Source organism: Micrasema longulum, unplaced genomic scaffold, assembly GCF_059751315.1.
Source record: "Micrasema longulum isolate JH-2025_06_02 unplaced genomic scaffold, ASM5975131v1 h1tg001310l, whole genome shotgun sequence".
Lineage (NCBI taxonomy): Eukaryota > Metazoa > Arthropoda > Insecta > Trichoptera > Brachycentridae > Micrasema > Micrasema longulum.
Genome location: NW_028278497.1, coordinates 202,472 through 226,828, shown reverse-complemented (window position 1 = coordinate 226,828; position 24,357 = coordinate 202,472). Strand labels below are relative to the sequence as shown.

At 31.5% G+C, this 24,357-nt stretch overlaps 1 protein-coding gene across 1 annotated transcript in view; it reads left to right on the top strand.

The window, feature by feature from the left end:
* Positions 1 to 24,357, top strand: part of LOC148275965 (dorsal-ventral patterning protein tolloid-like) — a gene marked incomplete at its 3' end in the record, with an annotated part of 231,950 nt that overhangs the window by 7,601 nt on the left and 199,992 nt on the right. The window contains exon 2 of the mRNA XM_088234965.1: positions 13,569 to 13,628. The remainder of the gene's footprint in view (positions 1 to 13,568; positions 13,629 to 24,357) is intronic.

Sequence of the window (24,357 nt, the reverse complement as noted above, 5' to 3'; positions counted from 1 at the left end):
TATTTATTTTTGTATAAGCTGCATTTATTGCCTTTAACATGTATTGAACTTAAAAATATTTAAAAAAAACAAATGTACGTTTATAAATACATAACAAAAAATGATAAAATTGCATAACTATAACAATAGTAACAAGTAGGTAAACACATAAGCAACCAAAAATATGAACGAAATATATACATAAATATGAAAAAGCAAAAAACAAAAACATCTTTAAACATAAAGAAAAATTGAAGATTTATATTGCGAGAGAAAAAAAGAAATCAGACTCGTCCAGAACCAAACTATCAAGTCCAGAACCAAATATATCAGCCTTATCCTCAGACTGATTACTATATCTGTGGAGCCTATGGATAGGCAAGTGCATGTGATAGTTGGTCCTAGAACTTGCAGAACAAAAAGGAGATCTGTGGCGGGTGTGTCGACCAGGTACACAGAAACACTCCAACTCCAGCAAATCAGGACGGTCAATGAATGATTAAATTATTTGTATACATGAACTATGGAAACGCACGAGGTACTTACGCATTTCAAAATGTGTAGCAATAATAATTGAGTTGCCAGTGTTGCTATACTGCAACCCAATTAATATAAATAAAATAATTAGGTACTTGACAAAGATCCGACAGGTAAATAATCCATTCAGGTCAATTTTATACGATATTTTAGTTATATTCTATTTTGGACACCGTCTAGACATGACTTAAATAGATTTGATTGCACAATTATATCGCGGGCATTCTGCGAAAAAGTATTAAGTAAAAAATGCTAGTTTAGAGACATTTGGGTTTAAAAGTTTGTTAGGCATTAACAAATGTTTTTAAAACTAAACGTTATAAAGACAATTATAAAAAATGCTACGTTGAATTATTAACAACATTAAAAAAATTCATATGAAACATTTCTTTCGATTTTTTAAATAAAATAACCAAATAACAGAGTATTGTTATGACTTAATACATTTCGACACATAATATAAAAGTAAGGTACTGTTTTATATGCATGTCACACAATAAAGTCATTTTGTGTGACTTGTTTTATTAATTTTCATCCTAAAACATCTTGCTTTATTGTATTTTATAATATGTTATATTTGTCGGCCTCGTGGTGTAATGGTCAGCGCGTTTGCCTACCATTCAAGAGGTCTCGGGCTCGAGTCCCGACATGGTCGATATGAAATATTTATTTAACAGGGTGTTTTCCCACTAGAATATTTCGTAGTCCATGGACTGGTACCTGAAGCGTAAGACTGATCATCTTACCTTCATGTAACAAAAATGATCGAGGTACACTGCGATTGGCGTAAAAAAGCAGTGCCCTATGCACCATTGGGTGCGGAAAGGGAAGGCTGATGTATTTTATAAAAATAATAAAAAAACATGTTTTTATTTTTTTTTCTCTCAAAAAAAACAGTATTCTTGATAGAACGGATGCTTGTATACCGACTTTAAAATTCGAGTGGGGTATTTTTTTTCCCTCAACGGATTTATCTTAATTTGTATTATATTTATATTTAACGAACTGATTCCGGAAAATAATTAAGCCTTAAGTATCGATAGGACTAAGTGCATATTTGTCAATTGTGGGGCATTTGATATACAATATTATAACTTCATAATTAAGTAAGTTAAAACTGCAACATTTTCACTTGATGCTTTTTCGCAGCATGCCCACGATATATTCCGTCAATTACTCAGTTCATTTAGCTTTAGGTAGTAAAATTACAGCTTTCAAATACATACGGTCCATCTTGCAGTCTAGTGGTCTGCGCGTCCGCATCTCGTCCTACCGTCTCCCATTTTTTCCCCTAAAACTTTCAATAGTTTTCATTATGTACCTACCTTTTAATGGGAAGTATTGTATTTTTATATCTATAAAGTATAATGTCACTTGACACTTGAATTTTAATTGTATACCTGTCACGTTAAAGTCCGTTGGGCGTATATAGATAATAAATAAATAAAAAATGTTTAAAACATATTTTTTAAATTTGTTTTGTTTTTTATTTAAATTAAATGTTTTTCAAATAACATTAGAATAATAATTACAAAAATAAAGCTAAATATTGATCTCTCTCATTGCAGATAAAATAAAAAATTGCATAATTTCAAATATTTGTCGATGGTATGTTCTACTACAGTCCAAACAATGATCTAAATATGCAAAAGAATAATATTAAAGCTGTACTGTAATTTAAATTCTTGTGGTTGTCACAATAGAGTGGAATGTTTTATCATACGCCCTGAGTGCATTTATCAGATGCACGTCGGTGCAGCGGAGACCTGAAGGGAAATGTCTGTGGCAGTAACTCAATTATAGCTGACAACCAAATTGCATATTTCAAGAGTACATATGTACATTGGCTGAACTCAGGACCTACTCTCGGCTTCCATTTTGCAGATCAACGCCATATAAGATGTTCACGATTTAACTTCACAAACAAACTGACATAGGCAAACCCTATTAACTCTTTCACCCCGGGTTTTCATTAAAATATACACGAATTTTGAGATTTTTTAAAATTCTCGTACCCACCGAAATTCAAAAGCGGTGAGTTTATATTTTAATTTCTGGAACCTGACACCTCTTGAATGGTAGGCAAACGCGCTGACCATTACACCACGAGGCCGACATTACGGACATACTGTACGTATATTATAATGTTTCATTATAAAACAAAACTATATTTATAATTTTTTTTTAGAAATAGATATTGACTAAATATCTTCACTATGCTATGAAGAGAGGATGCCGGAAGGGAAGAGGTATGAGACTGGAAAAACTCAAATGTATTATTATGTATCCCTATATATTTTCTACTAATATGTAATGATTTTTATTTTTTTTATTATTATTTTATTTTTCTTTCTCTTCCTAATTTATTTTTATTTTTTGCTCCTTTTTTGTGTAAAATGCATTTCTGTCTTCATATTTAAAAATACACTTCTGTTCTTCCCACTTTTATACTAATATGTAAAGATGATATTTTTGATATTTTTCTTTTTCTTCTAAAAATCATTTATATATTTGTTGCTACTTTTGTGTAAAATACATGTCTGTCATTATTTGTATATATGTATGTAAAAACATATAAAAGCCTAAAAGGCGTTTAAATAAATAAATAAATAAAATAAATAAATACCTCCCTAAAAATCGAACCAGGGGCCTTAAGCATGGTAGGCGAACGCGTCGACCGTCTCTTCACTCGATTTTATTCATGATTTTTACCTTTTTGATAATGTAAACGATCCACTAAATGGACAATATAAATTCTCTGTATTTGATTTAAATTCTTCGTATTTAACCTTAATTTATCGTACTTGACATAAATTGTCCGTGTTTGATATAAATTTTCCACATTTTATATAAATTCTACGTATTTGATATAAATTTTCCGTTTAAAGGCACGTTGACAAAATAGATGCAAGGGGTGGGAAAAGGAGTTATTTGATCTAATATCTGCGAAGTCGTTTTCGCCTCCCGTTTCCCTTATGCTTGTTCTATTCATAGCCTACTCCTTAGTTCTGCGTCGGAATACGCGCATAAAGTATTCAGGATAACCAACTGCCCACACATCTGCTTCTTCTGCCTTATTCCGGACGCGGGCTAGCGCATAACCCGGGACACGAATGCATAGCATTCAAAAATTAAAATTCTATAAACAAGTTTTGTTTTTAAACGATTATTGAAGGCATAATAACGTTGCTGATATTTTTCACATAAAGTATAGCTTATATAAATCAACTATATTTAATAATTTCAAAGATGATGAAGGGTAATATAACTTTTTTAGATGATAGTGCTTTCTATGTTTACTTTTGTATAAGTACTATTGTGTACCATATTTACGTGTATACTTATTTTTTAAATTACTTTAACAGTCATTATTATAACTATTTTTTCAATTTTTATTTTTAAGACAAAATAATTTTATTGTATTTAATATACTTATATTTTGTAGCATTTAAAGAAAAATATATTTAAATTCTTTTCCTTTTAAAATTTTATCTGCACACATTGTTTAATTATTTTTTTAAATCTAAATATGTTCTTTATACAAAACTGCTGTGTTACATATTTAGTATTTATGTGAAATAGTACTTTTGTATTTGATTTTAAGTTTTTCACATTATATTGAAATGTTTATATAATTTTTAATATGTATCTTTTTAAGGTAAAAGGCACTGCGTGCCGTGTATACTAATAAATAAATAATTTCACGTAGAATTAGAGAAAATACCACAAAATTAATGTAATTTAAAATGCTTTTACATATTTCTGATTAAAAAAAAAAAAGATTTCGCCGCCACAGTTTTGTTTAATTTATTATCTTTGAATCAATCGAACATATTTAACTTTAGTACTAAGTCTTTATATGATAATCGATGTATTGAAGTTTGGTTTTAATTTTAAGAGGCGTTATTAGTAATAAGTAAATTATGTTTCGGTCGATATAACCTTTACCATTTTGTTTTACTTTTGGCGTTCATTTTAAATTTAAATAAAAAATACGGACAAAACTTACGTTAACACCAAAGATAGTTAAAAAAAATCATTATACAATTGCGCAATTTAAAAAATTGCTGGATTTCCTCACTTTTTATTAGACTACAGCCTTAACAGCTTTGCCAATTCTACCAATTTATCGATAGATCTACCGATTTTGGGAGCAATCTACCAACGTGCCAAATTCAATGGTAATTCTACCGATTTCTAAATATCTTGTACAATTGGTTATTTATATGACATAATAGCAGCCACCTCTTCCCGCTGCTCACCACGATTTTTGAGCTGTTCATGCTATGCGAAACTGTTTCGTAAAAACAGTTTTCAAAGTAGGGCGGTAAATACGAGGCTACTGCACCCTCAACGAAATTAGCCCAGCAAAGTGAAACTGTGTTTCTGAATTTTTTTTGAGTAAAAACAGTTTTAAGAGCAGGGTGGTAGAGTCGTAGCCATCCCCTTCCCTATTAAAATAGTATAAAAATATAAACCGTTTCTTAAATAACAGTTTTAAGCAGCAATAGTAACAGTTTATTTTTTTTACGAAACTGTTTCAGTTAATAACGAATCTATCGATTTTAGCTTGACGGAAGTTGGCAACTCTGAGCCTTAAGGATAATAATATGATAGAGATTAATTCGGGGGTTAAGGGTCATAAGGGCGAAACTACAGTTTTGAGATAAATGATAAAACAGTTTTCAAAAAATAATACTGTCTTTTAAGGGTAACAAATAAAGAAAATAAAAAATACAGTTAATAGAGCATAAAATGTTTTAGAGACAAAAATATGAAACTACGCTTTCGTCTATATGACCCTAACTTGCGCTTACATTAGTAAATTAACAAAATGATGTAAAAGGTGTTTTATTCTTCTGACTTTAAACAAAACGCTTCATTTGTAGTTTCACACAAATTTATCTAGGTAACTACTTATCGGATGAGTTTCATCTTTTTGTCACTAACAGGATATTTTGTTTGGATATCAGATTAGTACTTAACACAAAACAGCATTTTTTGTAGTTTCGCCCTTATGACCCTAAGCCCCCGAATTGCGTCTTTGAATATGATTGAATTATTTTTTTAAATTATGAGTAAATAAAAAAATTAATTGCCTTTTTTTAGTGTACAGAAAAAAGTTTTTTTTTCTTCATTTAAACTAACACAAATTCGCTTTAATATTAGCAATTATTAAAAAAATATATATTCTTTTTCTCCCAGTAGTTTTCGTTGATGCCTTCGATTCCTTGGGACTGTAAACAAGGCTGCCTTTTCCCAAAATGTGTTCGAAGACAATTATTGGTGCATGTTCGTTTTATTTTTCGATACGCATTTTGTTAAAACTGCCAATCTAGGAATTGAACGAAAGACATGAGAACTTACGTTTTCCTTCCTTTGGCACTTGTTCCAGAAGAGCACTCTATCGGTTTTTTAGCACTTCGCGTTATTTTATTGATCCGGGCACATTATCTTGGATCAATTTTTAAGATGCGTTTTTCCGTGTGTTGTTCGTTACGATATGCTACAAGAAGTACTGTCTTTTCTTGACTTCCCGCCATTCAACTATAACCATCTCTCTCCCTTTTTCATTCCCCCTTAGTCCAATTTTATTCCCTCCCCCCTTCTTTATGTTATATCAAATATTTTATCTACATTCTTGTACTTTTACTTTTAAAAAAAATTCTTTTTTTGTGTTATGTATATCGTCCTTAATTTGTAGGGGATAGGTAGGGGTTCGTGAAAAGGATGCAAGTCCGAGAAATAAAAAAAATACTCCATTTTCAAATTATAAAATAAAAAACACAAAAGAGTTCCTCTTCAGTTTCGCGGTCTGTAGCTGAAACACCATGTATAGAAATAAAAAATATATTTTTAAAAATAACACAAAATAATTTTTCAAGATTAAAAAATCATTGAACGTAGTTATACAGAAAGCAGCCAGCCATAGAACAGTGAAACTGAGATAATAGCCATTTTGTGAAAAGAGTGAATTATAGAATCTACACAATAGTTTGAATGTTTTTGACTTTAGCAAACGATAAACAATGAATACATAAGTTTTTTTATATATTACGAACAAGAATCTTATTTTGTATTTGACCAGTTTAAAAGATTTTTAAAGTACAATAAGATTTTTCTAGTTTTGTGGGTGTTTTCTGCAAATTGAGAATTGCTGTTTTTGTGATCGACTCCTTTTTCCGGAGGTGATTAATACAGTTTTTTTTATATGAAAGCGGTCTGGCTGTTTTTAGCAGAACATAGAATCGACCTAACTGCACCCGATAATATCTCATTTTTCCGAAATTGTGGACTGGCTGCTTTCTGCATAACTACGTTCAATTTATCTTTAAACGATTTCCTCAGTAGATGCAGAATACAACATATTCCTTACATCCATTGAAAGTAAATAAGGTAGATATTTAAATATAATATGTTTATTTATTATTAACAGATTATAAACATAAATAACACAGAATGTGTTTATAAAAATTAGAATCTTAGGGAAGTAGGTATATCTATAAACATATAGTACATACATAATTGGATTGAATTATTTTTTTAAAAAGGTACAAAATATTATCATCATCATTCCCCTTCCCCACCTAGTGGTGCATAGGGCACTGTATTGGTACACCAATGGCAGTGGATACGCTGATATCGACCATTTTTGTTACATGAAGGTAAGATGATCAATCTTACAATTCAGGTACCAGTCCAGGGACTGTGAAATATTCTAGTGTGAAAACAGTATTTTAAATAAATATTTCCTATCAACCATGTCGGGAATTGAACTCAGGACCTCTTGCATTGTAGGCAAACGCGCTGACCGTTACATTGTAAGGCCGACAAAATATAAATATGTGAAATAAAAAGATCAAAAGTATTTGATAAAATGTTAAAATATAACAATCCAATAAAATATATTCGTAAATACACAATAATACACAAAAACCGAGGAAAATTTAACATTAAAAGCAAAATAAAATGAATGGTAATACTAACATAAATAAAAATGTAAACATTAACTTTAGGTTCATTGCAATAACCTAACTGGTAATGTAAATTACCTTTCATTATTAAAAAAAAAAAGTATTTGCGCTCGTATGATTTAGCCAACGATATAACAATTTCGGGGCCATATTCAACGAGTTGTAAATAACTCACTGTGATAAAATGGGAATTATGTTGGGATAGAGTGGGGTTCGAACCTTAGATCTTTGACCTGTGATTCCGCAACGCCATGAAAGGGTTAAGAAAACATTTTTCAAATCTAATTTCTCTTTGCACCAAACTTCCTAGTTGTCAGAATAAGCGTCTCCAGTTCAGTATGATCTGATTCTCGTCACGTACGTGCAATTGCGCTCCTCGGGATGATGGATATACTCCTTATACATAATCCTGGATCATCCTTCAGTATACTACGTTCAAGACAAGCGTGCAATCTGTCAGCACAATTTGAACGAATCCTGTCATCATTTACCCACCAAGGACAATCCCTAACCGGAAGTAACCCTAATCTTGCGTGATTTAATTTTGAGAGTAGTTTCGAATTGATTGGAAGAACGTGAAATAAATATTTTTTAGGGAAGATATGACGCGGCGTCTTGCGAGAAATTTAGTTGTACGGCGAAGGTTGAAACCAAGCAACTCGAATTGGACTGTGTAACTCTGGATTTGAATAATAAAAAAGAAACGTGGCCTGATTTTTACAAAAAAATTCCCGTATTTTTTCCCTGGAATATGGCACAAGAGCAGTGATTTTTTACACACTGAAGATATTTACTATTGTCGTGTCTATCGTTTAGTTTTATCGATATTTTCTGCCTTTTTCAGATGTACGGTATACAAATTCGATAAATAATTTTGAAAAACAGAATGTAACAAAGTACACAGTACAAAGAAAATTTCATTCTGATACCCTATCTTAAAAAAAAAACGAAACGTCGATTTTGACGATTTTAGTTAGGCATAATCAGTCCAACGTGCAGTTATCGCTTTTGCGCAATATAGGAAAAGCATCAGTGAGAGAGTTACGGAAAACCATGTTCAAATACCTATTTATCAAAATTTCTCTTAAACCTTTACAATATAATGTCTGTGTTATCTATAATTGTACTGTTGTTTTTACTTTTTCATTTTATGTAAACGACAGTTTTTATGTTACCATATATTTATATATTTTATTGAGGCCCTTAACCAAAATACGATAATATCGGCCGAATCACAATTAGGATCATATTATAAATAAAATAACAAATAAACTATCACGCCGTTATCACGCGGGGGTAGGCCACTTTTCTCTGTTTTTGCATACAGACTTCGCTTTCTCCACATTCATACCTCTTCTCATAGATGCAAGACAATTATTCGGACTCTCCAATCCATCTTCAAATATTTGTTGGATTTAGTATTGCCGTGCCTTTTAGGTTTCTGCTATCATCAACATTCATACCGTCCATCTTTTTAGTCATTTTTAGCCCTTCATTCTCCTTACATGTCCAAACCAACGCAAATCTTTTTTCTTGATTTGACAAAATTTCCATAATTCATAGATCTCGACATTTTATCATACATATTTTTAGAAGTATTGGACCAAGAGATTAAATTTGACAGCATTAAGCTATTACATACTTCACTCCTGCAAATAAGGGTTGGCACCAGGACTCCGTTACGAATGCTAATTTCGGTTCTGCGACAAACATTTATTTGCTAATGTTGATTATTTGACACATTTACCTTCCTTTTTACGTATTTCTTTCTCAGTCTTTCACAAATTATTGTCTATAAAGTAAAACCGATTTTTTTTGAAAAAAAGTGTGTTTATTTTTTATTTTGAATCTTGAAACAGAGCAAACACAAACATAGTTTTATTTGTGCTCTAATAATAACTATACGCATATATTTAATTTATAAGTGGTTTAATACATATTTGTTAACCTTCTGTTTGAATTTCGATTTTTTTTTCACCATAAATGTTTTTCCTATTTCATAATATTTTTTTACTACCTTATACAAAATAGAATTTTTGTGCTTCACCTTTTTTCTAAATGAGAGTCTGATTCTTGCGATTTCTCTGGTATTTTGATTATGTTTATGTTGGCTTTGATCATATTTTTTTAAAAATTGTGTGTTTTTTTAAAACCAATAATATTATACACAAACATCATCATATTGCAAAATATTAGTTGCCTTCATGTTAGTATTTTTAATTCATTTGACATGAAATTTACACTTGTGTATCAGTTTTTTTCAAAATCATTATTAAAGCTTTGTTTTGTAATATGGTTTGATAGAATTTTCTTAGATTGATATAAATTATATGCAGCTACAGTAGTTTATTTAGTTTTATTTGAATATTGAAAAAAAAACATATTTAATTACAGGTTACCAACGAAGATGCTTTACATTTTTATACGAGTATACAAATTTTTGTACGGAAAATTTTACTTTATAGACATTTGGGGCCCTTGGCCACGTGTAAATTCAGATGTATTAATTCATATTACAGCTTTATTCATTTGGTCCATTAGAGTTTATTAATCAAATAAAAAGTAATATTTTGTTCGGGCATGGATTTTTACAGTATCATTAACTAATATTAATACTAAATGCACCCTTGTACAAGCATTACTACTACCCATTCTAGATTACGCTGATGTTTCCACGACTGATTTAAGCTGTGAGCAACTCGATAAACTTGAACGACTTCAGATACATGCATAAGGTACATTTTTGGTCTTAAGAAATATGACCACATTTCTGATTATCGTAGGCAACTGAAATGGCTCAAAATTAGACAGCGGAGAGACTATTACTCCCTCTCACATCTGTTCAATGTACTTCATAGTCCTAACGCTCCTATAAACCTGCGTGAAAAATTCCAACGCTTATCAGTTCATGGTTTACCTCTTCGTTCTAATTCTCAAGGCACTCTCTTAATATCCATCCACAATTCCTCTTTCTTCTCTAACTCATATAGTGTCCATGCGGCTCGACTGTGGAATCATCTCCCATCCACCATCAAAGATGTTACTACATTATCTCTGTTTGAATCACGTCTGAAGAAACATCTCCTTTCTCTTCCTTAATTTCTCCTCCTTTCCTTTTTCCTCTTTTCTCTTTTTTCCCTTTTCCCATTGAGTAATAGTTTTGATTTAAGGTAATTTATAAACAAATACGTTTATTTCTATTTTTATATATTTTTAACTTTTTAATCTTTTTTTTTCTATTGAATATGTTCTGTAACTTGAATTATAAAAATATTTTTTTTATTTAAATTTATTTCAACAGAGAGGGAAAACATTTTTAAGAAGGGAATATGGAAGTCTAGGCATTTACAGGGCTTATGACCTGTCATTGGCGGGTTTAAGTGGCCATTTTACATACTGTGTAACATTCACCATTCTGCCCATGTTTAAACATCCACATTTCCTCAACTCTTCCATCTGTTGACTTTTGTGAAGTAAAAGAGCTGAAACCTTTATCACGTGGGTGAGATTCATCCGGCTGAACCAAATCACCTACTAGGCAACGCCTGAAAACAATTTTCCAATTTTTATACTTCTTCTTTTACCAGGTAGTAATTCAACAATGTTTGATTATGTCCAAATGCTGCCAGTCTGCAAGCATTTGGACATAATCAAACATTATATATATATTTTTTTATTGGTTGGTTGGAAGAAATTGCCATTTAGCAATAAGCCCGCCAATGTACAAATAAAATTATGTACAAAAAGTTAAATAAAAATATTAAAAAAATAAACAAGTCGTCCGATATAAATGTTTAGATGAATAAAGTATAGCAGAATCCTTGAAGCGCGTGCCCATGCGAACTCGGCATCAACATGTTGTGGAGGGTTTACTGAATGAGGCATGGAATAATGTCCAGATTATGTATATGTACAGTTGTACACTAACCAATAACTTAATGCTTAATGCCAAGTATGTAAATACATACAAATTGCTGTTAATGTTCATCCTTCGAGAATATTCCAGTCGAATCTAATCTGGATTTACTATAACAGTATAAAATGGAGTTTAAGGGCGTGATATAGCCAAACAAGGTACTGTATATGGTAAACGTAACTAGTAGCATATAGTTAAGTACTCAAATATTTTTAAAAGTATGTGGGCTAAGAAAGAGAAGGAATGTTTACCATAAACAAATGATTATTTCTAAGACGTAATACGTGAACACAGATAATCATATCTATAGTCATAGTTGTCAGAAAAACTGACGACATAACTTTGTAGTAACGTCTAAGAAGTGATTTATATTGACACGAAAAATGATTCGTATTTGGTATGTTAATTATTTTTTTAAATAAATGATTGACATGTAAATCAACATAAATATATAAAATCAGTTTTAAAACTAAACAAAACTAAAATAAACCCAATTATTAACCACGTTCTTACAAGGTTACATCATTTTGCAAAAACGTTAGAGATGGGACAAATTGATCAATGTAATTTGAACGAATAAAAAATAATTCGTTTTAATATGTTCACGAAAAAAATGTAAATGTCTTATTTTTTGGTGAATAATTGTATTCAGCACACATCAAATTCATATAATAGGCTTGTTTTTGCGTTTTTATATCAATTTTCGGAAACGGAGTTTCATGTTTGCATGAAAAAACTGATAAAATCGAATTGATCGGTACATGATCAGTGATCAGTAATTTCCCATCACTATTCACATGAGTTTGAAAGCTGTCATTTTAATGAAGCTAAATTTTAAGGACTATAAATATGGGCGAAAACGCCATAAAATGCCTCAGCTGTAGACAAAATGAGGAACTCAGGGAAACTGGATACAAAAAATGTTTTCTTACGCGCGGTAAAATTCAAAGCATTACATTATACGGTAGTTTCTTGAAAACGTATTACTAAAAACGAACCACTCTGAATGACGTCACTAGTTCATATGAATTGACCAATGTTAATAGAGTTGTTAAAGATTTCTTGTTTACGGTTATTCAGCGGACCAATCGGCAGAACCGACCGAGAAGAAGCGGAAGAGAACTTGAGACGTCACACGCGAAGTAATTTCAGAAATACAAAACTTTAAAACATCGTACCGCTGGTAATACGATGCTAGTTTGTGTATTATTTTTAAATAAAAATATCCTCTTTTAGAATATGCATCCGTGATCTGGTCTCCCTTCTATGTAGACCGGATAAATCATACCGAATCGGTGCAACATCGTTTGTTAAGAAAAGTAGCGTGGATGATTGGCCTCGAGAGAGGAGACTACACTTACGAAGAAATTGAGTCAATGTTGAAAATCTCAAGTCTACAAAATCGTACAAATAACATTGACTCCATATTTATGTTTAATTTACTGAATGGCTTAATTGATGTACCATCGTTACTGGAACAAATGGCATTCAATGTTCCAATCCGCCCGTTGCAAAATAATAATGTACTGTTCCTCGATCAACACAGCACAAACTATGGCTTGCATGCACCAATGTCCCGATTGTGTCGCATTGTAAACTCGAGACAAGATCTGGAAATTTTTGGTGTAAGTCTTTATAGATTTAAAAAAGCACTAAGATAGACCGGATCTTGTCTTGAGGTAGAAATATTTAATTTTTTGTCCTTGCTTTCATTTTATTTCATTGTATTTTATTTTATTAGTGCCTGTATTTGTTATAAGAAATTGTATTTACCATCGCTAGAATGGACTGCATAAATTCGTTAAATAAATAAATTCTGACATTTATCAAGTCTCTTATAAAAAAAAAATATTTAGACTACGATGTAAAAATATCATAGATATTGAAGCGTTATTTAAGAAAATTATAAAATGTAGTGGTTTTAAATAAAAAAATATTTGTAGTTACCTTTCGAGACTAGCGTCTAAAAGGTAACTGATTTAATTCGTATCTTTTTATTTCAATTACCAAAATTTTGCAATGAACACCTAGTGAGGTATGAGAGTAAATTTTTATTTTATTTTTTATTTTATAGAAAAAAATAAAATAATCAAATGTGACACTGATTTTGTACACGTGCTTCCAATAAATAAATATCTAATTATTGGTTAATTTATTTTCAGGTTATCCGCACAGCGGGCATAGTTCTTGTTTACTACAAAGGATCTGACACTGACGATATGGTAAGAATTTTTTTTTAATGTAACCACAACTAAATCGATAAAATATTAATATTTTCTTTTCATCAAAAACACCTCAAGAGAAATCGCGGTCTGACCTTTCTTCATACAAACGTATTCCCGTACTTTCTCCCTGGATTATAGCAATAGAGTAGTGGTTTTGGAGATTTCTGAGTGTTTTGTTTTTTGATAAATTGTTTATTATGGAAGCTAGGACCATCCAAAAACCCCCAAAAGCGCCCAGTTTTATCTGCCGTTTTCAGACGTACGGTATACAAATTTGGTCATTATTTAAAAAAAATGATTAACAGAAAATCAAATTCTGACAATCTTCTACTACTTTTCTTTTACTTTTTGGGTGCGGAAAACGGGAAAATGAAACGGCGATTTTCTCGATTTTAGTAAGGCATAATAAGAACGATAGTGTTTGGGTAGCATTTTCGAGAGAGTGACAATATCTAAATACCTATTCATCAAAACTCCCAGCCACCGAATATTCTTTTAATTTACCATGTACATCAATGTATCTGTCGTGTCCAGTATAATACAGACTATTAGTTAACTTATTCAAGATCGTTATTAAGTAAGGTGATTCAAGTCACCAGTTAGAGTAAACTAATGTAATTGATTTTAAATTACCTTTGTCCCGGAGGATGAAAAAACCAGTTGTGAGTGTGTAATAAAACAAGAAACCAGAACGAGCGTCTTCGACTCGATGCCTGCTCTCAGGTAAAAATCATGAAAAATGAAATCGAGTGGCAGCCTCAGAATACAGTAGCAAGTACACTCGCCTTCCACTCTTGTGGTCCCGGGTTCGATTCGTGGCGGGGTCGAGGTGAAATATTTGTTTTAAATGTGGTTAAAACTAAAACAGAGAAAGATAAATATTTGAGAGACAAAAACTTGGAAATCTAGACATTTATATGACTTACGCTGGTTTCAGTGCCCTTTTTACACACTGTATAACATTAACCATTATGACTATATTTGAGCGTCCTTATTCTTTCAATTGTAGATTTTTGTGAAATTGAAGAACTGAAACCGTTATTGATGCGGGTGAGATTAATCTACTATTATTTCACCTGCATACTAGTCGACGCCTGAAAATATATTTTGTTTTCATATTTCTTGGACCAGTTGGTTAATGTTGCACAGTGTATAAAGTGGCCACTTAAACTAGCCAATGGCAGGTCATAAGCCCTGTAAATATCTAGACTTACTTATTCCCTTTTCTCAAATTTTCTTCATATTGTAATGCAATAATCGAAATAATTCCTTAGGCGGTTAAATTTAGTCCTTGTCTACAAACATTTGAACGAACTCAGAAAACAGTTAATATATGTAAAGTAAAGTAACATCGCAAAAATAGCATAGGTGATAGATAGTCCCTATAAGAGCTGAATGTAGAGGTGGGTTTTGTGCCAAAACGGCTGACATCGGAAGCGTAAGCCTGAACATATTACCTTTATGTAGCAGATTAACGAAATACGCTGCATTAAGTGTTCCAATGCCGTGCCCTGGGTTAGGGCGCAGATAGGGATGTAATGGTGATGATCCAATTAATTAAAATGAAGTCATCAAATGGTCAAATTAGCAAAGCGAACAAAGGGTAATTCAACAAACGCCTTTTGAATTTTTTCGAAGTCCTTGGGCTCTAACCCTGGTTTGCATAGCTAATTCGTCCGTTTGAGGAGTCCGTTTCATTTGACACTTGAATCACGTTTAGTAATAACGTTTTTTTTGGTACCTTTATTTACCAAAATTCGAATTTGGCAAAATCAACGTTCCGCACACAGATCTTCAAAATAAATTATGCAGCATCCTTCAGCCGTTCAATATATCATTATACTTGACTGATTTCAGTTGAAATTTTAGTACTTTTGATATGGCGTTTATTGGGAATAAATAGCAGTGGCGAATGGTGATTTTATTTACAGATAAGCTTTAAAAAACATATATATTTGTACCTTTATAGGAGGTATTTATTTATTTATTTATTAACGGACATTGTCCATGTATACAATTTATAAGGTTTAAATATTACAATAAAAGAATAGTTTAAAACATTAAAAAAAAAGAAAAAAGCATTGACAAACATAAGGGACATCGAGACAAGATCTGGACTATTTATTTAGTGCTCGTTTAAATCGTTGTAAACTTAAACCAAAAAAGTCCAGATCTTGTCTTGAGTTAACAATATGACAAAGACGGGTCATTGGAGAATTTAGGCCATAGTTTGTTCTATGCTGATCGATGAACAGTACTTCATTGTTTCTCAATCTACGAATTTTACTTGTCCCAGTAATGATGGAACATCGATTATACCATTTAGTATGCCGAACATATATATGGAGTCAATATTAGTTCTACGTTTTTGTAGACTAGAAATATTTAACATTGACTCTATTTCAGCATAAGAATAATTATCTCTCGAGCATCCACGCTATTTTTCGAAGCAAGCGATGTTGGACTGATTCAATTTGATTTATGCGATCGATATAGAATGGAGACCAGACCACGGAGGCATATTCTAGAAGAGGGCGAACAGTTGAGCAATAAAGAGTTTTGATTGTACGGACATGAGTAAAATCAGAGGATATTCTGTTAATGAAGCCAAGTAATTTCAGTGATTAGTGGTATATAATATAATGTAAGTAATATATACTATAAATTGATATTTTTCTGTGGTTCTGTGTGATACAACAACTCTCACCCATGAAATCAACTCAACGATGTAACTTTGTGATATATTGTAGTATATTGATATATCATCCATTATTCATTGAAAAATAAATAATAATATATAATTCATTAAAAATAGATAAAAAATACCAGTATGAATTCAGACGATATTAGGTATTCAATTGAAATGTCAACTGGCCGAATAGTTCAAGTAATTAATTGTGCTGAAAACGGCCGCGTGGAGCGCTATATGTCCTGCAATATGGCGCATGAAAGTAATTATGGCCTTATGTCAAAAGTACCATCTCAAAGAAAAATAGTTCTCAAGAAACAATGTTTGAAATACTGTTTTCCAAATCAAGAGTCTTCAAATAATTTGTGTAATCTGCAAGTTTAATCTAGGAGGAAAAACCCGCACTGGGGTTAAGACATTCAAAATAGAGTAAACTTATTTGTATGGAAAAATAAGCTGGAATAATCGGCTAGTTTCTTGGCTCACCGCAGGCGCTAGGCGCGCTTTATGAAAATTTATATTTATATTAGGATAAAAATACAAACGATGGAAATGATTTAAAATAAATGGTAATTATTTATTTGTTTTTCTGTAAATAAAGTTACAATAAAACATTATTATGGTTAAAATATAATTTCATTTATTTATTTAATTTCATTTATTTATTCAGATATTTAAAACATTACAGAAAAAGACCCAATTCATTCTAAATACAATAATAGATCACAAATTACAGTAAATAGTTATGTTATTAAAATAATATAACAAAATGTAAAAAGATAAATTAAAAGTTAGAAAATGCTTTCCTAAGGGAAGGCCCACTGTCGTGAAATATGTCGACATCCGAGGCGATGCGATTAAGTAGCAAGATTGCTCTACCAGCCGGCATAACCATTGGCAGGTTGGTTCTGCATCGTGGCAGGTAAAACAATCGATGCTGTCTTTTTCGAAGATAGTTATCAGGCACGAACAGACCTACATCCATCAGAATTTCTGAGTTATGTGTGCGACCACCAATCACCTGGAAAAAGTGAACACCCAAATGAACGTCCCTCCTCCTCCATAATGACTGAAAGCCTAGCATCCCCGGTAAAAAGTCGGTAGGGAAGAGCCTAATATCCTTATTAATAATAAGAGGATAATATCCACACTCTTTTAGGTACAAATAGCGCAGAAAATTTTTCTGCACTCTCTCCACCATTAAAGAGTATCAAGCCTCATGTGGCGACCAAATAATGGAACTAAACTCCAAACGACTTCTTGCCGAGGAATTATACAATGTCCTCATAATCTGAAAGTTAGAAAAGATCTTGGCATTACTAAGAACAAAACCAAGCATTTTAAGGGAGTCATTACATCGATTAACCATATGAAGATTAAAAGATAACTGAGCATCAAACAACACCCCGAGATCTCTGGACGTTGAATCGCTTCTATACACGGTTCGCCCCTGATAAATAGTGCATATAAATCAATGTATTTCATGTTTTATTTATTTATTTAAATGCACAATATAGCACAACTGCCAAATGAGGATCGTTTTTTTTCAAAACACGATATTTGCTGCGCATGGCGATTAAAAAAAATAATCAAACAATATTGAGACATATCGATTACCTAAAAAAGCACTCTAAAAACCAGCTTAAAAAATGACAAAGCCTTATAATTTTTTCAAAACACGACATTTTATCGTGATCCCTAATTTCAATAATCGATAATGCAAATAAAATTACAAACTACATTTAAATCAGAAATTAGATTACCTTCAGGCGTATTTGTAAGGTCTTTTTTTTCAAGCGATTTGACGCGACTCACAAAAAACGCATTAAAAAATTACGTTTGAAGCGAATGTCGAGTTTTAAAAAAACGACCCTCAATTGAGGACCGTTTTCTCAAACTGAAACTCCTACAAAAAAAAAACAAATGCGTTTTTTTATTGGAATGGGTTCTTCCATGTGAGCTTTATCGATTGGTGAAATAAAACTTTAACAAAACGATAAATATGCGAAGTTGTAGCGGTTCAAATATCGATAAGTTTTACAAAAACGAAATAACTACACTACATAAAGTTTTCACAAAGCGAAATATCTACATATTTTTTTGGGATGTTAAGTTTTTTAAAATCGAAAATAAAATAAAATAATATTACTTGAAATATGTTTTGTTATCACTTTATTTGTGCTATTGTGTATGTAAAAAATATATAGGAGGTAAAAAGCCTAAATGTGTATATTTACATAGGTACTTAGATATGTCAATAGACATAAAATTTTACAAAAAATCAGTTTAAAATGATTTCATGCAAAAGTAAACTTATTTAATTCCCAACATAAATCAATTTTCCATACATTCCTTTCACAAAAATATGTAGATATTTATTTTTTGTGAAAATTCTGAACATTTTTATAAATAATTTTACTGATTCTACGTTGTTGATTTTAAGTACGTGTGTAAGAATTTTATGTATCTATAAAATGTAATTTTTATTTTATTTAAAATCGTAATTGTTTTATTTTTAACATGAAAAACTCTTCTCCTGAAAAATTTTCATTTTGTAGATATTTCGCTTTGTTAAAACGGTCCTTAATTACAATGTGCATATAAGAAGTTTATTAAAAGAACAAGTACAAAATGAAGTCCATAAAAATATAGTAAGACAACAAAATTACAATACGCATTGCGATATGCAGTTTGAGATGAAGAGTTCCACCTTCCTCGGTAGGCTGTTAAACAGGCCAACCATCTTCCTCGCAGGCATCATAAATGGTTAGTTGGTCCTGCATTCAGGAAAAACGAATTGTCTGTGTTGCCTAGCTTTAAAGTAGTTGCTCGGCGCATATCATTTTATACGCTACAAATGATTAAAAATTTAACCGTTCATATGTTCAAAGGCTATCATAAGCAAGACAATGCTCCTTCTGGCCCGAAAACTTGTGATATCAAACACACCTAAAAGGAACAATAATGGGTAATATCCACACTCTTTCATGTAAAGTCTAGTGAAATACCACAATTGTATTAAAGTGAAATATTGAATAGTAATGTTGTTTAGGTGTACGGATGATTAGTTGAATTGGACTTATCGGAAGTTTTGCTACAAGGTTGCTTGTATTAAAATAAACGATTCACTTACATATTTTATCATGTGGAATTTTATTTACTAATTTTATGACGTTATTACTATGAGAAATATTTTAATATGATGGACAATAGATGTAGACAATATTGAATGAAACGTTGCCTTGTTAAATGAACGCGAATTGAATTTACGTTTACGATGAATGTCGTTAGCTGTTTCATATCGGTCAACCGGTACCAGCGTTGAACGGAGTGAGCCAGATTTACGTTTCCGTTTCCGTTTCGCCGCTGTTAGTGCCTTGTTAAGTTGGTATGTTGGCAGGCCTGGTACTTGGTGTTGCCCGTGCCCACAGCAATAATTGTAGAAGTTACATAAGCTTTATTAATATTTAAACAATGGCATTCTTTAAGACCACAGGCAAAACACAAATAGATTTTCCCACTTATTTTCTTTCTTCTATTAATGCTCGATGACTTGCTGGAACACGTATTGTTTCGTCTGTTTAATTGTGTTTCTTTAGAAGCCCCTTTATTTTGTTTTGAACCGTAGTAAGGGTTGAATTCACTGAGGGGTTATTGATAGACAAGTTACTCACACCCTAAGGGAAGCCGCCACAAATGTCTTATACATTTCATTGATACATTTTTGTGCTTCGTAATACAGTTAAATAATTTGTCACAATTCTATTTGAACAAAGAATTAAACGAATTGACATTGATATTCGACATGATTTTTAAATATTAAAAAAAAAAACTGTTTTAGAGCGTAGAGTTATAGTATATGATTTACACCCTATGTAACACTGTTTTATGTATGTTTTTTTGTTGTTGTCAGGTGATGTTATTTTTATATTGAATTTTTAACGACTATAAATGTATGGTTTCCTCGAGAGCGTTGATTGTGAGCAGAACGTTGAACAGCGGTGCTGTCATTTGCAGGACGGCCGTCATAGCAGTACAAACAGTTTTTAAACGTTTTTCAACGTTGTAGCGGTGAACATTTTTGTGTTTGAAAATGAGTGATAAGGTGGATTTAATTATCGAAAATGGCGTGATTTCGATTGTTTTTTAAATGAAATCATAAAAAGTTATAAATTTACTTACTCGTAAACCTTGAAATGCACACTCTGCAGTATGATTTTTAAACATCTCACTATCGAATACATAAGTTTTCGAATTCCGATCTTTACGGTCGGTTTAAACTCCTTATTTAATAATAAAGCTACCCTCTACCCTCGTGGTGTAGTGGCTAATATAGTTGCCTCATTAACAAGGGTTCTGAGTTAGAATTGCGGTGAGATCACGATACTTTATGTGATTTTTCTCAAGCTAGGATTGTGATGCATTGTACTGGAAGTGTGAGAATCCACGATTAGTCTTTTCATGAATGCTTCGATTCGAGTTAAATTTTCAAAATGTCTCCCACGCCTCCCTCAACCACCAGCTAACTCAATCAACAAAAATGTACGTCCAAAAAAAGTGTACACCCCTCCACGGGTTCTCTCAGAGATTCAACCAGGAGAACAGTGTGGAAGTTGAAATTACTAACGCTCAAATAGTGTTCAGAGTAAAAAAAATTACAACTCACAAACAATACAATTTGGTCTGCCACTTTTAACTTATAATAACGTAATATTTTGAGTTTATTTTTATAATTAAAATACAATACAATTTAGTCTGCCTCTCTAAATTTATCATCGTTTCCTTTCCGCACCTAATGGTGCATTAGGCACTGTATTGGTACACCAATCGCAACAATCTTGATCATTTCAGAAGATCAGTCTTACGGTTCAGGTACCAGTCTAGGGGCTACGAAATATTCAAGTGTGAAAACACTCTTTTAAATAAATATTTCAAATCAACCATGTCGGGAATCGAACCCTAGACCTCTTGGATGGCAGGCTAACGCGCTGACCATTACACCACGAGGCCGTCAAATTTATAGTTATCCAATATCTGTATTTATCAACCGTTATATTGTCTGAATAAATTATGCAGATTTATGAAAGAAATGAATGGACTTCTTTGAAGCTGGATTCCAAAAGTGGATTAGTCGTCAATAAAAATGCGTTGAAAAATCTGGTGATTATGTTAAAATTTTTAGGAAATTAAGCTTGCCAATGCTGTATTTTTCAGTTCAAATAAAAAATGCCTTAAACCTGAAAAAAAATTGAGAACCTTATTTTTTACACAACCCTCGTATGTTACGGTAAAAAGATATGAAGACTAGAAATTTATATTGTTTAACATAAAAATTTAAGGAACCCGAGGAGGAAACTGTCACGAGGTTTGATTCTAATTATCATCTTCTTATTTGGACATGTTCGTATCTTCCTGTTGAAATATGCAATGCAACCTATCGATTGACGTAGGAAATTCCATTTCATAAACATATTTACAGATTTGACATGAATTTACGGATTCCAAGCAGGCTGTTCGTCCATTAATAATTAAATGTACGAAAATTCCGATAAATATATTTAAAACAGGGTAAGAGAAATTTTCCCCATGGCGGAGAGCATAATTATATACGATTAACATCCAGGATAATTTAAAATTTAAGTCCAACAAATAGTATCGAAAGTTATGGAATCATTTGAGTGGATTGGTCAGCTAAAACGAACCCTATTAGAAAATACACAGGACAATCAGTTATCTTGCCAGATCTAAATTAGATTTATGATATAAAAATTATCCAACTCGTGATTTCGGTTCCTAGTGGACTTCACGGAAGCTTTCCCGAATTTTATCCATTCCATGGTCCGCGAAAACGCACGTGCTTCCGCAACATCGCCATTTTATCTCTGATTTGTTAATCGTTTCGTCTCTGGCAGTTTTGCCAGGTGTGAATATATTTTGCATTTTCGAAAAGGTTAGGCTAGGTACTATTTTAGCTAGTACCATGACAGGATGTTCTGTGTTGTAATTCATTACTGTAATAAAATTGGGTCTAATGACCTTTGGGGTGCAGAAAAATAGTTATAAAACTCATGAATCGTAGAACTTCCTTCAGATTAAAAAAGAAAAGGTGTTAAAGTCTTGTAAATTTGATAACCCTTTGAAAATGAATAGATTATTTTTATACTTTTGAACAACTTTTAATTACTTATATTGTATATGAATATAAAATCAATATATTGCTTACTATGTATAACGTGTCATTATTTTTGAAGATTTTTTTTTAATCGACTTAAATTTTTTGTCTTATATTTCATTTAAAGATTCTTCTCATCGTTTCTTTGAATCCCTTAAAATATGTGTGTATTTATGTGTTTTTCCTTTTTTTAAATGTTTTTTTTTTTAAACATCTGAGCATGTTTTTTATTCTTAATTTTAATTCTTACCTTTTAATTATTTTTACAAAAAAAATTTCTTCATTTTTTAAATTACAAACTACTAACTATTAAATACTTTTTAGCTTTGATTTAAATTTTTCAATAACTCCCATTTATTTATTTATTCCCTTCTCTTTTTTGTACTTATTAAAAAATAGTTCATTTATGACCTTAGATAAATGAATAGTATAATATGGAAACTTCACTGGTCCATTAAAGTTAAGTCTAACTGTGTAAAATATGAAACTATTTAACAGTACTGTATGTTTCCTGAATAAAACGAAATAAAAGAAAAAACAAAAATAAAAACATTATTAATATTAATACAATAATGAATTTGGTCTGGTATATGCAATAATCACAAAGCTAGTCCAATTTAATTTAAAGTCAGATAAATAAATCTCCTAAGAAATTTACTAATGAATACCCATGAACGATTTACGGAAATATTGTTACACAGAATTGTAAATGGAAAAATTAAGTACGCAAAACATCGTCTATCATATCTCAAGGTTCGTTTCTTCATAAGAGTTGTGATAAAAAAAAAACATTTTAATATTTATTGGAATTTGTTTACGTCCCTGTAACAATTACAGCTTTAGTAAATGTTTATTGTAATGTTTTGTTTTAATTTATGTGTATTATATACGTAACTTGCTATGTTATTTATGTACATATTATTATTTATTACTATATCATTACCATAGTTTTTTGTAAAAAAAAATGTTTGTTGTAATAAAAATAATTTTATCCCAAGATGCGTTAGAATTATTAAAGAACGGAATAAATAGTAAAAAACAATTTTTTTCTGCAGCCATTTTTGTCAGAAAAAATGTGCGGGAAAAAAATGTTCACGTCCAGCAAATTGGTATTGTCACAAGGTTCTGTTCGTGTGTTTTTACGCATAAAAATGCAGCCGCGCGCGGTGGTGAGGTTAATTATAGTTCCGCGGAGATAGCCTGCCCGTCTAACTCGGTGACAAAGTCTCGGAACAATATTTTGTCCTACTAATTGCTGTTTGCACGTGTTCAATGGTCGAGTCCTAGGACAAAACAATATTGCATTTCCCACGTGTAAAATGCTTTTTAAACATTTTTTTGCTCCTTAAAAAACAAAATCTCTATTTTTATAATTAGTCAACAGTATTGAGTAAATCGAAATTTAAAACAAATTTTATCAAGACAAATATGTACTTAAAAAAAAAAAGTCGCGATGTTAGAACACGTATGAGTAATAAAGAAAGTATTTTCATATTTAAATTTGTTTCAACAGAGAGGGAAAACATTTTTGAGAAAGGAATGTGGAAGTCTAGACATTTACAGGGCTTATGACCTGTCATTGGCTGGTTTAAGTGGCCACTTTACACACTGTGTAACATTCACCATTCTGCCCATGTTAGAACATCCACATTTCCTCAACTCTTCCATCTGTTGACTTTTGTGAAGTAAAAGAGCTGAAACCTTTATCATAAATTTAAATATGAACAACTCCCTAGGGAGAAAATCCAGCCAGTCTGCAAGCATTTGGACATAATTAAACATTGTTAAAGTATTTTCAATTTATGTGTGCTTTATTAAGTTAGTTCATTAACCGTTTAATAAAATTAAAATTTATTAAGAAAGGA